Here is a 17792-nt window from a genome sequence, read left to right on the forward strand (position 1 = left end):
GGTACGTTCTCGGTCAACGATTTATCAGTTTATGTACTATTTGATTCAGGGGCTGATTTGAGTTTTGTGTCGAGTAAATTAAGTCCAAAAATCAAAACACCGTTAACTCCTTTAGATAATACTTATGTTGTTGAAATAGCTAATGGTAAAGTGCTTACTGCTAAGACTGTGCATCGTAAATGTAACATTAGTTTGGCTGGTAGGGATTTCGAGATAGATTTGGTACCGATTGAACTTGGTAGTTTTGATGTTGTTATTGGGATGGATTGGTTATCTGCGAATCATGCTGAGATTGTGTGTTATGATAAAGCTATTCGTATTACTAATGTGTTTGGAGAGCCGCTGATGGTTTTTGGAGATAAGAAATGCCGACAGTTAAATCTTATTAGCTGTTTGAAAGTTCTTAAACATCTTCGCAAGGGCTGTCATGCTATTCTGGCCCATGTTGTTGATTCCGATAAAGAAACGTAGAGCGTTGGTGATGTTCATATTGTTAGAGATTTTCCCGAGGTATTTCTCGAAGATTTACCTGGCCTTCCGCAGCAATGCGCGGTAGAATTTCAAATTGATCTTATTCCGGGTGCTGCTCCTGTAGCACGTGCTCCTTATCGTCTTGCGCCTTCCAAACTCCAAGAATTGTCAAGTCAACTCCGTGAGTTGTTAGACAAGGGTTTCATTCGTCCTAGTTCGTCCCTTTGGGGAGCTCCTGTTCTGTTTGTTAAGAAGAGGGATGGTTCTTTCCGTTTGTTCATTGATTATCGTGAGTTAAACAAGCTTACTATTAAAAACCGTTACCCCCTTCCGAGAATTGATGATCTGTTCGATCAGCTTCAGGGTTCATCTGTTTATTCTAAAATCGATCTTCATTCCGGCTATCACAGTTGCGTGTTAAAGAATCTGATGTTTCGAAAACTGCTTTTCGCACCAGTTACGGTCACTTTGAGTTTCTTGTTATGCCGTTCGGATTGACAAATGCACCTGCTGTGTTCATGGACATCATGAACCGTGTGTGTAGACCCTATCTGGACAAGTTCGTTATTGTGTTCATCGACGACATCCTTATTTATTCGAAGAGTGATGATGTAGCGACCCGAAAAAATCATCATTGACGGCGCCGCTAACTTAGGTCCCGTTACGTGGTCATAGTCCCTATATGAGACTCGTTTAACCAAAATTATGTCGCATTCATTTGAAAAGTACAAGACTTGCAAGGTTTAGTTTACAAACGGTTCGACAACACGTTTAAATTTACAAAGTTATAAAGCATAAATGAAGTAACTTGCGATATAATATAAGTTGAAAATCACAGTTACTATAAATAGCGTAAGTATGTAAACATTTGTTTGAATCCAAAGGTGCTATCACTAGCGTATGCATGTATGCTTGACTCCAAGCAAGTAATCAAAGTGTATGCATGTATGCTTGACCCCAAGCAAGTATGAGTGTACGCGGAAGCATGTATCAAATAGCCAAGTATGAACCTGAGAAATATATAGAAAACTGTCAACGAAAAACTTTGGTGAAATCATAGATGTGGTAATAAACGTTATTTTTGAATCACAAGATTTAGTATTTCCATAAAATTGATCATCCAAAATTTACATTCCAAAAGTTTGTTCGCGAGCACCCAATTATCAATGCTTAACATTCCACCCATAGAACCCCATCACAATAGTGTTAGAACATACACTGTTTCTCGAAAATATATTTCATTCGTAAACGGTAGCGAACCGTTTGAATGAGGGTTTGTCAAACCCATATGGATCCATACAACATAAGTTCTCGCTTACACCCGGCAAGTGTAACTAATGATAATTGAATTGAGGATTTTGTTCTAAACTCGCTGTAGAATGTTTGTTTCATCGGACTTGTGTTCAAAACATAAAAGTAAGTAGTACAAGATGTAACAAAGTATATGTTTCTCAGCCCACGATTTAAAAGTATAAAAGTTGTTGAAAAGGTAGGACTATGATCTCACCTCGAGTGCACGAGTATAAATGTACTTCACAAAGTAAACGTGTGCATGAAAGTTGCTTAGCCTTGACCTAAACAAGTAAGTTGTATCAATTAACTGGTTACGACACAAGGTCGAGCAAAATGTATTCGATTAGTCCTATTGCTCGTTACGACTTGATTAGTATAGCATGTGAATCACGTTGTCAAGTTTCATGCAAGAATCAAGTATAAAATACGATTAAAACGATTGCATAAGTGTTTGGTTAAGTTTGACTAAAAGTCAAACTTGGTCAAAGTCAAAGTCAAAGTCAACGGGGTCGGGTCGGGTATCCGACAATTTTTCCATGATGAGAAAGTATATATAAACATGTTTGCCAAGTTTTATGTTAATCGGAGTTACGAGTAAGCGGGGGTGAAAACGTGAAAATCAAAAGAATTTGGAACAGACCAAAATGGTGCGCCGCGCGGGGTTTTGACGCGCCGCTCCATTTCTCGGTTCAGCAAGTCCGGCAGTTTTCAAGTGTTCCAAACGAGCCAAACTTCAAACAAACATAATTTACGAACCGTAAACACTTAAAACGCATATCTTATATCGTTGGAAAGGTATTTTGATAAGGAATACAACTAACCACTTTTCATCAAGCAAAAACATCATTTACAATAACCAAAAATCTCGTCAAGTGATCATTAAATGCTCAAAATCATCGTTTCAAGTTTACAAAATGCATTTTAAGATTCGGGAATCCAATTCACACATGTGATATGCCGTTTTGAAGATAATGAAACATACATGGCAACTAAACACTTATCAACAACATTAATAAGCATTCGATGCATCAAAAGTTCGTTTTAAGTTTATCAAACCCTAACCAAAATTCACAAAAAAAAATCAATAATCATGTGTTTAAAGTTTTCTTAGTCAACCTACACATCAAAACGAAGCTAGTGATACTAGTAACACAATTAAAACATGAACTTAAATAATTTAACAACATTACCTCATCCAAAATTCAAGATTAAGCAAACCTATTTCAAGTGTTCATGTTAGTTACTCAAAACAACAAATCGAGCAAACAAAACATATATTCATGTTACACACGAGCCACAGACACTAACTAACACCATTTCAAGTCAGAAACACGAATTTAGAGAAATCTAGAGTTTTAGAAATGTTACCCAAATGAGATGAAATTGGTACCAAAATGTAGAGGATGAAAAGAGGATCACGAATATGTAATTTGTTTTGATGTTTGCTTCTTGATTCGGGTTTAGATGATGATTTTGTGAATTTAGTGTTTGAGTTCCAATAATGGAAGTAGAGAGAAAAAGAGAAAGAGAGGTGGGATTGAATGAGTGGTGGTAGTGGTGGGTTGACTAGTTGACCTAGTCAACTAGTTTGCCCACTAACCAACTTTGGTCCCTCAAGTTTCAAAGCGGGTGCGGGAATTAACCAAACGAATATTTTAAAAACGCTAGAGCAAACGAGTGATGTTATAATTAAATAATGGAAATATTATGAACGTTAGTCAACGGAAACCACGAATTTAAATAACGAAAGATATTATTTAAAAAAAAAGACAGTGTTAAAAATAAATTTAACAAAAAAACGCGGGATGTTACATTACCTACACCTTAAAAGAAATTTCGTCCCGAAATTTAGTTGGAGATAGTAGTTGTTGTTTATTCCTCGAGATCTTGCGTTGTCGATTCTACGAATAAGTGATGGTACTCCCTTGGGCATTTCAACAAACTTTGAAAATTGGGGTTTTACGTTGTTTTAAAGTTTGATTTCACGATTCAAAATTTCAATCGGTTTTCCTAGGAAGGGAAGTTTGTCATCGATAGTAAGCTCATCGAAAGGAATAACAAGTTCTTGTTCGGCAAAACACTTCCTTAAGTTTGATACATGGAATGTAGGATGAACGGAGCTCAATTGGGTCAGAAAGTCTAAACGGTAAGCAACGGGTACAATACGCTCCAAGATTTCAAAAGGATTAAAGTATCTGATAATGCTAAAAACGAACATATACTTCATAGCATTATCCCTCAAGTAAGACAAGCTTTTAGTTGCAATTGTTCTATTTACAAGTGATATTCGTTTAAATAATAAAAGGTGAAGACAAAAGACAGATTTGACGAATTGAAGACGCAAATGACCAAAAAGCTCAAAAGTACAAAGTACAATCAAAGTGGTTCAAATTATTGATGAGAAACTTCTCAAAATTACAAGAGTACAAGACGCAAAACGCAAAGTACACGATATTAAATCATACGAAAGGACGTTCGAAAATCCGGAACCGGGACCAAAGTCAACTCTCAACGCTCCCCGGCAGCGGCGCCAAAAATACTTGACGTTAAAGCGAAGGGGTATAAAATACTATTAATTTTTACAACAAAATACTATTAAATACGATACAATTTTACACAAGTTATTTATTTATTTATAGAGTGGATATACCTAAACCTTGCTACAACACTTATAGGCAGTGTACCTAATCGTACAGTAGTGTAGTTTTTAGTAAGTCCGGTTCGTCCACAGGGAACTCGCCAAGTTTAAAGCTATATTTTTAAAATTATATTTGTAAATAAATATATATATTGCAATTATTATTATAAAAAAAGGGGGTTTTTACCGTTTAATGACCGATTTGTAGATTTTAAAACTTTAGTCGCAGTTAAAACCTAATGTAAAATATTAAAAATAAATATAACTTAATTTAAAGCTTAAAGTAAATAACGATAATGAAATTGCGATAAATAAAAGTGCGATAAAATAAAATTGCAATAATTAAAGAGAACGATAATTAAAAGTGCAATTAAATAAAATGACAATAAATAAAAGTGCGATAATTAAAAGTGCAATTAAATATGAAATAAAGGAATTATGCTTATTTAAACGTCCGTAATCATGATGTTTGACGTGTTGATTTTAGTTTATTACCATGGGTTAATTGTCCTTTATCGCCGCTGCAGGGGAACAACACTTAACGCCGAAGCGAGACGCTATTAAAAAAAATTTAGTTTTTACGTTATTTTTTTTGTAAAAATATATTTAAATAAGTTTTAAATATCAAAAATATAAAAACATAAAAAATATATATCTTTAAGTCTTTAAAAAAAGAAGGTATTTTTAGTTATAAAATACTAATAAGTTATTTTTATTTAAAATATAAGTTTTAGTTATATTATAAAACATTTTCTATAAAATAAAAAATAGAAAATTAAAAAAAAAACAAAACATAAAAAGTATAATAAAAAAAACAGAACCTGTCGAATTTTTTGACCTGCATCTGATCTGCATCTGAGGTATCCGCACTCGCGGTACTTTTTTCCAATTGGCATCCGCACTCGCGAAGGTCTCTGATAGGTCAAACATCACAACATTATTTACGAAATTAGGGTTGTTTAATTAATTATTATTATTAATTAGGGTTTAATTAAAATATTAATTAGTTTTAGTTAATTAAATTTGTATTTTTAGGTTTTAATTAGTTTTATTACTTATAAAATTTAATACTTTTATAAAATATTAATTTAAAAATAATATTTTTGTAAAAATTGTATTTTTTTACAACTTTAAGTTTATTTTTATATTTTGTATCTTTTTATTTCTTTTCGCGTAATATTTGTACTTTTCGTTCGTATTTAGTTTTAATTCATAGTTTTTGCCATAGTTATTTTTATTTCTAGATTTTTAGGCTTTGCCGTAAAATCCCTTAAGTGCTTTTTCTTTAGACTAAGATTTAGGTGCTTTAGAATTTTGCGACACCGTTTTTAAATTTTAGTACCTTTTTAAGTTATTGCCATTTGGGATATAGAATTCCTTTTAAGCTTTAATACACTTAGACGCAACTTTTAATTCTTAGTTTTTAGACTTTTAAGTTTCGACGCGCTACTTTCTTATTTTTATTTTTCAACGCCTATTATTTTTCAGCCTTTTATTTTTCGACGTTTTTTGACGCGCTCTTTTTCTTTCTTATTTCTCGGCAATCTAGTTTTTAGGGCTTAGAATTTTCTATTTCTTCTCTAAAATTTCTTTAAAATTCAACGAAAAATTATTTTAAGCGGTTAAATTGATAGACATCCAAAATTTTCTGCTTCGTAGTAATAGTTGGATTTGTTAGTGGCTGAGTTGTGAGCTTCCGATTTAAAGGGTTCTGGCTCCCTGCTACATCTATTGGCTATTCGAAACGTGGGCAAAATCAGAAAGGTCTATTAATTTGATAACTTATATAATTTTTATTTTTATAACTAATAGGATATTCAGTGAATGCACCGAGCAAAACGTTCACCACCTTTTGTATGTTCACCACCTGTAACTCGATCAAGACATCTAGCAAATATTGTCGCCGTTGATTTTTCTTTAGAATCGTCATCCAGTCGACTAAGTATTCCAATTCAAATTTCCGATAATCCATTTTTTGAACCCGACCTCACAATTGAGAATCCAGAGAATATTCAGGGACAATTTAGAGATCCTGAACCATTAATCTTTCCTCCGGAACCACCAATCATTCAAACAGAGATTTTTGAGGAACCAACCATTAAATCAGAATCCTATAGTGATTCAGATTCAACAAATTCAATCATGGAGAATCTGGAAACTCTAAGTATGAAAGACCGAATGAGAGCTAAACGCACTGGCCAAGGTCACGCAATTACTCAACCTGACATTAATGCGCCAGATTATGAAATCAAAGGACAAATCCTACACATGGTAACTAATCAATGCCAATTTAGTGGTGCACCGAAGGAAGATCCAAATGAACATCTTCGTACTTTTAATAGAATCTGTACTTTATTCAAAATAAGAGAAGTGGAGGATGAACAGATATATCTCATGTTATTTCCCTGGTCTTTAAAGGGAGAAGCCAAAGATTGGTTAGAATCGTTACCTGAAGGGGCGATTGATACATGGGACGTTTTAGTTGAAAAATTTCTTAAACAATTCTTTTCGGCATCTAAAGTCGTAAGACTTCAAGGAGAAATTGTTACGTTCACACAAAAGCGAAACGAAACTCTGTATGAGGCGTGGACAAGATTTGGAAAGTTATTGAGAGGATGTCCGCAACATGGTTTAGACACCTGTCAAATAGTACAAATATTCTACCAAGGATGCGACATCACTACAAGGAAAGACATCGATATAGCAGCTGGTGGTTCCATTATGAAGAAAACCGCAACTGATGCTTACAAAATTATTGATAACACTGCTTCCCACTCACATGAGTGACACCAAGAAAAAGATATCGTTAGATCATCTAAAGCAGCTAGAGCCAATTCTAGCCATGACTTAGATTCCATTTCCGCAAAGATAGATGCTGTCGAGAGACGAATGGAAAAGATGACTAAAGATAATCACTCAATAAGAATTAGTTGTGAGCAGTGTGGAGGACCACATTTGACAAAAGATTGTCTCAGTATTGAACTAACAATGGAACAAAGAGAGAATATTTCATACATAAACCAAAGGCCTGGAAATAATTATCAGAATAATTATCGACCGCCAAGACCAAACTACAATCAAAACCAGAATTATAACCGAAATGTTCCATACAACAACCAACAAGGTCCTAGTAATCAACAAGTATCCAATAATACTTACAACCAGCAAAGAACTAATTTTCAAAATAAACCACCACAAACCGATGATAAAAAGCCAAATTTAGAAGACATGATGTAGAAGCTAGTTGAATCTCAAACGCAGTTTTTCACATCTCAGAAACAAACCAATGAACAAAATGCTCAAGTATTTAGAAATCAACAAGCTTCTATTCAAAATTTGGAACAAGAAGTGAGCAACCTAGCAAGGTTAATAGGTGAAAGAAAACCAGGAAGTCTACCTAGTGATACAAATGCTAACCCCCGGAATGAAACAGCTAAAGCCATTACCACAAGAAGTGGTATTACACTTAAACCACCTGAAATACCTGTAATTTCTGATGAAGCTATTCCTACTCCACAAGAACCACAACCTGAACAAGATAAGGAAACAGAACCGGTAGTTGAAAAGGTTAATGAAGATAACACAGTTAAGGCTAAACCTTATGTTAAACCATATCAACCACCACTTCCTTACCCAAGTAAAATGAGAAAAGAAAGACTTGAAGCCGAGCAATCCAAATTCTTGGATATGTTTAAACAAATAAATGTCAATCTTCCTTTCATTGATTTGATTTCAGGAATGCCTAGATATGCTAAATTTTTGAAAGATCTAATCACAAATAGAAAGAAAATGGAAGAACTCTCAGCTGTTACTATGAATGCTAATTGTTCTGCAGTGTTGTTGAATAAGATACCAGAAAAATTATCAGATCCAGGAAGTTTCACAATTCCATATTTTCTGGGAAGTCTTAGTTCAATAGAAGCATTGACAGATTTAGGTGCTAGTATAAATTTAATGCCGTATTCACTATACGCTAAACTAGACCTTGGAGAATTGAAACCAACACGAATAAGCATACAACTAGCCGATAGATCAGTAAAATATCCTAGAGGGATAATGGAAAACATGCTAGTTAAAGTTGGTACTTTAGTATTTCCAGTAGATTTTGTTATTCTGGAAATGGAAGAAGATTCTCGAGTTCCTCTCATATTAGGAAGACCATTCTTAAACACGGCTAAAGCAATAATAGACGTGTTCGGTAAGAAACTGACCCTAAGTATAGAGGACGAGAGTGTTACCTTTTCAGTTGATAGAGCTATGTAACAACCACAATCTGCAGATGATACATGTTATTATATTCAAACTATAGATTCACATGCAGAATTGTTAGAAGAATTTCGAGAATTACAAGGAACAGGAGAATGTTCTTTAGGAGAAAGTACTGAACCAATTGATGAAACTGAAATGTTAGCTACACTTATGGCTAATGGATATGAACCAACAACAGAAGAAATTCAAATGCTAAAAGAGGAAGACAGATATCGATATAAATCATCGATAGAAGAACCACCGACATTAGAGTTAAAGCCACTTCCAAACCATTTAGAATATGCTTATTTACATGGTGAGTCTGAATTACCTGTAATAATATCGTCTTCTCTTACTGAAAATGAAAAATCTCAACTCATTTCTGTGCTAAAAGCTCATAAACCAGCTATTGCATGGAAAATTCATGATATTAAAGGAATAAGTCCTTCGTATTGCACACATAAAATCCTTATGGAAGAAGGTCATAAAACGTATGTGCAACACCAACGAAGACTAAATCCTAATATGCAAGATGTTGTTAAGAAAGAAATTATTAAACTGCTTGATGCAGGTTTAATTAATCCAATTTTTGATAGTCCATGGGTAAGCCCAGTTCAATGCGTACCTAAGAAGGGTGGCATGACTGTCATCACAAATGAGAAAAATGAGCTTATTCCTACTAGGACTGTAACAGGATGGTGTGTTTGTATTGATTATAGAAAATTAAATGACGCCACCAGAAAAGATCACTGTCCCTTACCTTTCATTGATCAAATGTTGGAAAGATTAGCCGGAAATAGTTACTATTATTTTCTTGATGGTTTTTCCGGATATTTTCAAATTCCAATAGCACCCGAGGACCAAGAGAAAACCACATTCACGTGCCCTTATGGTACTTTTGCTTACAAACGCATGCCATTTGGACTTTGCAACGCCCCTGCAACCTTTCAAAGGTGCATGATGGCAATTTTTCACGACATGATAAAAGAATGCATGGAAGTTTTCATGGATGACTTTTCAGTCTTCTGTGATACTTTTGAAACATGTCTAGTTAATCTTGAACGAATGCTTATTAGATGCGAACAAACAAATCTAGTACTTAATTGGGAGAAATGCCATTTCATGGTTAAAGAAGGCATCGTTCTTAGACATAAAATCTCAAAGGAAGGAATTGAAGTGGATAGAGCTAAAGTAGATGTAATTGCTAAACTTCCACATCCCACCAATGTTAGAGGAGTTAGGAGTTTTCTAGGGCATGCCGGTTTTTACCGACGTTTCATAAAAGATTTTTCTAAAATTGCCACTCCTATGAATAAACTCCTAGAAAAGGATGCTCCATTCATCTTTTCAGATGAATGCATCAAATCTTTTAATATTCTTAACTCACTAATACGCCAATCATGATAACTCCAAATTGGAGTCTACCGTTTGAACTAATGTGCGATGCAAGTGATTTTGCAATGGGAGCCTTTTAGGACAAACGATTGAAAAACGATTTCAACCTATATATTATACTAGTAAGACGTTACAAGGAGTACAAACGAATTACACAACTACTGAAAAAGAACTCCTTGCTATTGTCTTTACTTTTGATAAATTTCGATCATATCTCGTTCTAGCTAAAACGGTGGTCTATACCGACCATTCTGCTCTTAGATACCTATTTTCGAAATAAGATGCTAAACCACGATTAATCCATTAGATCTTACTCTTACAAGAGTTCAATATTGAAATCCGAGATAAAAAGGGAGCAGAAAATCTCGCCGCTGATCATCTTTCTCGTCTTGAAAATCCTGAATTAGAAGTTCTGAATGAATCGGCCATACAAGACAAATTTCCTGATGAATATCTATTGAAGATAGATTATAATGAAATTCCATGGTTTGCAGACTATGCAAACTACTTAGTATGTGGATTCCTTGAAAAAGGATTGTCGTACCAAAAACGAAAGAAATTCTTTAGTGATATAAAACACTATTTCTGGGAAGATCCACATTTATTTAAAAGTTGTCCCGATGGAATAATACGCCGATGTGTATTCGGAAATGAAGCAAGTAAAATCTTAAACCATTGTCACACAGGACCAACAGGAGGGCATTATGGGCCTCAACTTACAGCAAGAAAAGTTTACGACGCTGGATTCTATTAGCATACAATTTTCAAAGACGCACACCTTCTTTGCAAATCATGTGATGCTTATCAAAGGGCCAGAAAAATAAGTCAACGTGATGAAATGCCACAAAATGTCATTCAAGTATGTGAAGTATTTGACGTTTGGGGTATTGACTTTATGGGTCTATTTCCAAAATCTCATAATAATCTCTACATTCTCGATGCCATTGATTATGTATCTAAATGGGCGGAAGCACAAGCTCTCCCAACTAACGATGCACGAGTTGTAGCCAACTTTTTAAAACGTCTTTTTGCTAGGTTTGGAACACCAAAAGCTTTAATAAGTGATCGGGGTACTCATTTTTGTAATAATCAACTTGAGAAGGTTCTCAAAAGATATGGAGTAACTCATAAAATCTCCACCGCTTATCATCCACAAACAAGTGGACAAGTTGAAAATACCAACCGAGCTTTAAAACGTATTCTAGAGAAAACCGTAGGATCAAATCCGAAGGAATGGTCCATGAAATTGGAGGATGCACTCTGGGCTTTTAGAACAGCCTACAAAACTTCAATTGGAACCACACCTTTTAGACTCGTTTACGAAAAAGCATGTCATCTTCCAGTAGAAATTGAACACAAAGCATTTTGGGCTTTGAAGACATGTAATCTTGATTTACATGAAGCTGGACGTCTATGGTTAAGTCAACTAAACGAATTAGAAGAATTAAGACATGAAGCATACGAAAATTCGTTAATCTATAAAGAAAGAACGAAGAAATGGCATGATAAAAGAATCAGAAGTTCAAAAGAATTTAAAGAAGGAGACAGAGTTCTTCTTTTCAATTCACGATTCAAGCTATTTCCTGGAAAATTGAAATCAAGATGGTCTGGACCATTTATAGTCAAAAGAGTTTTCCCATACGGAACAGTAGAATTAATAAATTCAAATGGGATTGAATTTAAGGTTAATGGTCACAGTGTTAAACATTACATAGATAATCCAATGGAAGTTGAAGATGAAGTTAATCACAATTTTGACACCACAGCTAACTAAGTGTGGGGAGGTTCAAATCTTTTTAGGGTAATATGTATTTCTGTTAGAGTTAGATTTTCTGTTTTCGTGTAGTTCTCGAGAATGGAATCCGAATGGTCTTTCCCTAGCAGACCCTAAAGAACTAGTTTTCTCCCCCCATTCTGAATTTTTATTTTTTTTAGGTTTTACGAGATGAAGACTTCCTGTGAACTTACCATGGTCTAATGCTACACGCTTTGATCACTAAACGTAATAATGACACCCTTCCAAGTTAATTGGTATCATTAATCAGAGGTAAATTGGACGGAGTAAGAAAAGAATCTAGGAACGAAAATAATAAGTTACATTTTGGTAAAGGAAAATCAAAATCCGCATCGAAAAGAAGAGCACGACACCTTGAAAGATGTCACAAATGCGGAAAATGGTCACACGAAGGTAAATGTTCAAATAATCAAACATATTCAAATACCGAATTCGTTACTTTATGCAGAGATGGACCGTTCATATGTTTCGAAGAAAAAACGTTGAATGCTCGAGGTTACGCCTATGTAGCTATGGAAAACCAATTAGTCCGACTATCTTATGAGTGAGCTAAAGCAGGTCACTGAGAATTCTATCTCACAGGTAAGTATGTACAGTTTTTATTTTTATTTTATTACTTTTAACCTTTTGATAATAAACGCTAAATTGTTCGCTATAAAGTATTAAATTGATACTCAATAAAATTAGGTTTTGCAACCGAAATTATTGATATCATACAAAAATTTATTACATCACTGCGAAATTTACCGTTTATTCTTAAGGTATAAATATCTTTAATCAATCAACCCAAAATATTTCAAAAATTCGTCAGGAGTAAAACTAGGTAATATAGCCAAAATTACTTTACCGAAAATAGGGGCGTATATTTTTGATAATATTTGATTGATTAAAGTGGGATAAAAAAACTAAAAAGATTTTTTTTTAATTTTTACCATATTTTTAAAATTAATAAATATTAAACTAATATTGTAAACTTTTTAAAATCAATATATTTAAGTTTGTAAATATTTGAAAATTTAATATTTTAAATTTAAGTTTGGTGTGAATTTAAAAACAAAAATATACTTTATTTCGTTAAGTTAAAAATATGATTTTTAAAATTCGTCGTGAGTTGAAAACTAGGTCGTTGAACCGAAATTGCTCTACCCAAGGGAGGGACGAGAACTTTTATTATCATTATTTTTAATCTTATTGAATTAAAGTATGCCAAAAACATTAAAAAAAACCCAAAAATCTTTACTTTTAAAACAACGCTTTAAAAAATGACGAAATTTTAAAATTTTGTCGAGGGACGGACTAGGACGATGATTCGAAACACCTTCATCCTAAAAAAAAACAAATTTTTAAAATTTAATTTAATTATATGTTTTATTAAGTATAAAGTTTTTATAAAAAAAAAAAAAATGAGCACTCGCGGTACTTTGTGGGTACCCACCACCGCACTCGCGGAGGTCTGGAATCCCAACCCAGATAAACTGGTCGAACAGACCAGTTTCCACACACCCCATCTCATTTTTTCTGCGAAAAAACCCACAAAATCACTCCCAAAATCGCGATTTTTCACTGATAAACATAAAATTTTTTGCTAAAATCATGTTGAGAATGATGCTACCAAGAAGTTTTTCAAGGAAATCGGTAATTTCTACACCTAAACACTCTTTAATTCGAATTATTAGTGTTCTTGAACAAAAATATACCTAATTTGATTTTGATGATTTCTAGTATAATTGTGCTTAAATTGATTGTATATTATGCTTGTATAACCTAGATTGATACTATTTAATATGATTAGAAGCCTTAAACTTCAAATTTTGAGTAATCTAAGGTTTGTGTTCTTGAGCAAAATTGGGGCTTTTTGATATAAACGGGTTATGGCCGAATTTTGTTGTTAGTTTATACTAAATTGAGTAGTGTAACATATTTAGGTTGCTAAATGATCAAAACTTTGATCCTAAACATGATTTTCAGGAATTAAAGTGGACTTTTTGAGTCAAAAATGCATGAACTCAATTTAATTGATATGAATGCCATTTGAAACTTGTTTAATTGCTAGTAATGATTATTTTGACATGTTATTTGAGATAAAAACTAAAGAACATTGTATACATTCTCATATATGTTCATTTGTAAAAGTGTAGAATTGTTAATATTATGAAAATGTGTATAAAGTTTAATATGGATTAAACATGTCATTATGATTGTTTTGGTTTATGATTTTTCTAACACTAATGCATATTTGGATGTACAAAAATTGTGTTTAATGTATTTTGCAGACTGAAATGGGTGAATCTTCATCCACATCTCAGGCTCAGAATGCTCCTCCTGAGAATGCAGAAGAACAGGAGATTAACGACCTATATAGACAAGATCTACCACATCAATACATTCCATATTCAAATATAGAATTCGCAGATTTACATCCTAATTTAAGGTTTGATCGACATTGGATAGATTATCCAAAATACCAGAGGAACCTGCACACCCTTCAGTCTAATATTGTTGAAGTACCTAGAGTCATAGATTGGGAACCGTTAGAAATAGTTGGATTGGCCGATCCAATCAGAGAATTACTTATACAAAGGTATGGTAATTCTACTTTTACTGATTGGGAACGTTCGTTTAATATACGTAGGCGTGTATATAGAGAATGGTGTGTGGAGTTATTATGTAGTATTGAAATAAATGATCGGGTATCTACCTTAACCGATCGTAGTTTTATTAGATTTTTATTAGGAGGTGTGATGTGCCATATGTCTCTACTAGACATGGCTCAGGCTTTGTGTATATATACGCTTGAGGAACTAGCATCTACTGATTGTCAAAGGTTGATAGTTGAAGGTAGGAGGGTTGATGAGAATTTTGATATGAATGGTGTATGGAGTAGAATGACTAGGCATAACCGATTTCGTGGGGGGAATAACTCTTATACTGATATTGATAGAGCTGAGCTAAGAGTAATCCATAGGTTCTTAGCAAACTCGATTACACAGCGAGGTAAGAACAAAGAGAAAGTAAATGAGAATGATTTATTTTATATCATGTGTATTCGAGACCCACAGAGCGCTGTGAGTATACCTTATTGTGTGGGTTATTATTTATCAGCTATAGTTAAGAGTATACGGTCTAATGGTATAATCGGAGGTGGTATCTTTGTTACTTTAATTGCTGAGTATCTCGGTGTCGATAGAAGTCAGGGGGATTAATAATTGTAGCACCAGAACCCCGTGATATAATTAGTTTGAAAGTATATCATGGTACTAAGGTTTTAAAGAAAAAACATAACGCTGCAGCACCATACGATGCCTCGCATCCACAGGTCAAAAGAGATCAGCAGCAAGGAAATGCGGGAGGGGGGAATGAGATGACAGAAATGCAACTTTTTATGGCTCATCATGAGTATGAAATTGCTAGACAACGAGCATTTCAAGATTGGCAGTATCATCAAAGCCAAATCATAAGTCATCGTGCACACATAAATGCAGCTTACATTGCGACTCCAATGCCCGTATTTCCTCCCTGGACTATACAGACCTGACCACCATACCCTACATATGACCTAGCTCAAGCATTCTACAGTACATACGGCTATGAATGGAATCCCTACTGGCACAATCCTTATCAACCCTGATTTTTTTTGTTTATTTTTATTTATTTGGTAACTTGTAATTTTATACTTTTAATATTTCTTTTGATACTTTAATAGTTTTTATAATTTTCTAACTTTTCTTATTAAATTTTTAATAATTTATGAATGTGGGGTGATATACCCAACTTCAAAAATATGTATATATATGTTTGTAGTTTATCTCATGTACAAAACAGGGTAAAACAGCGCATTTTCAAAGACTGGCATTAAGTTCAGCAAAAGCAACAAATTTTGACGACAAGATGCAAAATATATGAAATAACAACTGCAGGAATGAACAAATGATGTGCACCATTTATCATTCAACAAACAAACGCCAATACGTTTGGAAACTTTGGTAAAATTTAATCATTTTTCTACGCTAATCACCCTTAATAATTTAAATTATACTGATTTCTTGAAAATGAGGGCATTGCAAGAACTTAAGTGTGGGAAGGGGTTAAATTCTTTCGGATTTTTAAAATTTTTAGACTTATACACTTGGTTACCATTAAAAATACTAGTAACGCAGTAGTTGTATTAGAATCTAGTGCTCTCTGATAATAAAGAACAGCCCTAGTCTTATATACTGACTACCCAATTCTAGTAAAATTTTTCAAAATTTTCAAATAAATGAATTCAAAGTCATGTTTATACATATTTATGAACGATAAAACTAGGTGTCAACACCGAAATTATTGTTACCTCGGAAAGAACATAAATTGAGAAACAACCCAAAATGTTAGAATTCATTTAAAATGGAATAGAGGACAATAAAAAGGCAAAGAAAGGAAAATAAAAGCCGAGTGTGGGAAAAATTTACCAAGTTCTTTAAAACATATATCACATATTTTGTACAAAGATACTTTTGTTTTGGACAAAATTAACCATTTTACCCGAAAAACTGTAATATATTTGAAAGAAAGATGGATCTACACGATGAATCAATTCCATCATTAAAAGGAAGTAAAGTATTCCGAAAAAGAAAAGCACTTCTTGATTTAGGTCAGGAAGTTGTTGTAGTGACCCGAACTTTTCCATGTTTATATATATATTAATTGAGATTGATATTTACATGATTAAATGTTTCCAACATGTTAAGCAATCAAACTTGTTAAGACTTGATTAATTGAAATATGTTTCATATAGACAATTGACCACCCAAGTTGATCGGTGATTCACGAACGTTAAAACTTGTAAAAACTATATGATGACATATATATGGATATATATATATATAGTTAACATGATACTATGATAAGAAAACATATCATAAAGTATATTAACAATGAACTACATATGTAAAAACAAGACTACTAACTTAATGATTTTTAAACGAGACATATATGTAACGATTATCGTTGTAAAGACATTTAATGTATATATATCATATTAAGAGATATTCATACATGATAATATCATGATAATATAATAATTTAAAATCTCATTTGATATTATAAACATTGGGTTAACAACATTTAACAAGATCGTTAACCTAAAGGTTTCAAAACAACACTTACATGTAACGACTAACGATGACTTAACGACTCAGTTAAAATGTATATACATGTAGTGTTTTAATATGTATTTATACACTTTTGAAAGACTTCAATACACTTATCAAAATACTTCTACTTAACAAAAATGCTTACAATTACATCCTCGTTCAGTTTCATCAACAATTCTACTCGTATGCACCCGTATTCGTACTCGTACAATACACAGCTTTTAGATGTATGTACTATTGGTATATACACTCCAATGATCAGCTCTTAGCAGCCCATGTGAGTCACCTAACACATGTGGGAACCATCATTTGGCAACTAGCATGAAATATCTCATAAAATTACAAAAATATGAGTAATCATTCATGACTTATTTACATGAAAACAAAATTACATATCCTTTATATCTAATCCATACACCAACGACCAAAAACACCTACAAACACTTTCATTCTTCAATTTTCTTCATCTAATTGATCTCTCTCAAGTTCTATCTTCAAGTTCTAAGTGTTCTTCATAAATTCCAAAAGTTCTAGTTTCATAAAATCAAGAATACTTTCAAGTTTGCTAGCTCACTTCCAATCTTGTAAGGTGATCATCCAACCTCAAGAAATCTTTGTTTCTTACAGTAGGTTATCATTCTAATACAAGGTAATAATCATATTCAAACTTTGGTTCAATTTCTATAACTATAACAATCTTATTTCAAGTGATGATCTTACTTGAACTTGTTTTCGTGTCATGATTCTGCTTCAAGAACTTCGAGCCATCCAAGGATCCATTGAAGCTAGATCCATTTTTCTATTTTCCAGTAGGTTTATC

The sequence above is a fragment of the Rutidosis leptorrhynchoides genome, chromosome 4 (assembly GCF_046630445.1).
Source record: "Rutidosis leptorrhynchoides isolate AG116_Rl617_1_P2 chromosome 4, CSIRO_AGI_Rlap_v1, whole genome shotgun sequence".
Taxonomy (NCBI): Eukaryota; Viridiplantae; Streptophyta; class Magnoliopsida; order Asterales; family Asteraceae; genus Rutidosis; species Rutidosis leptorrhynchoides.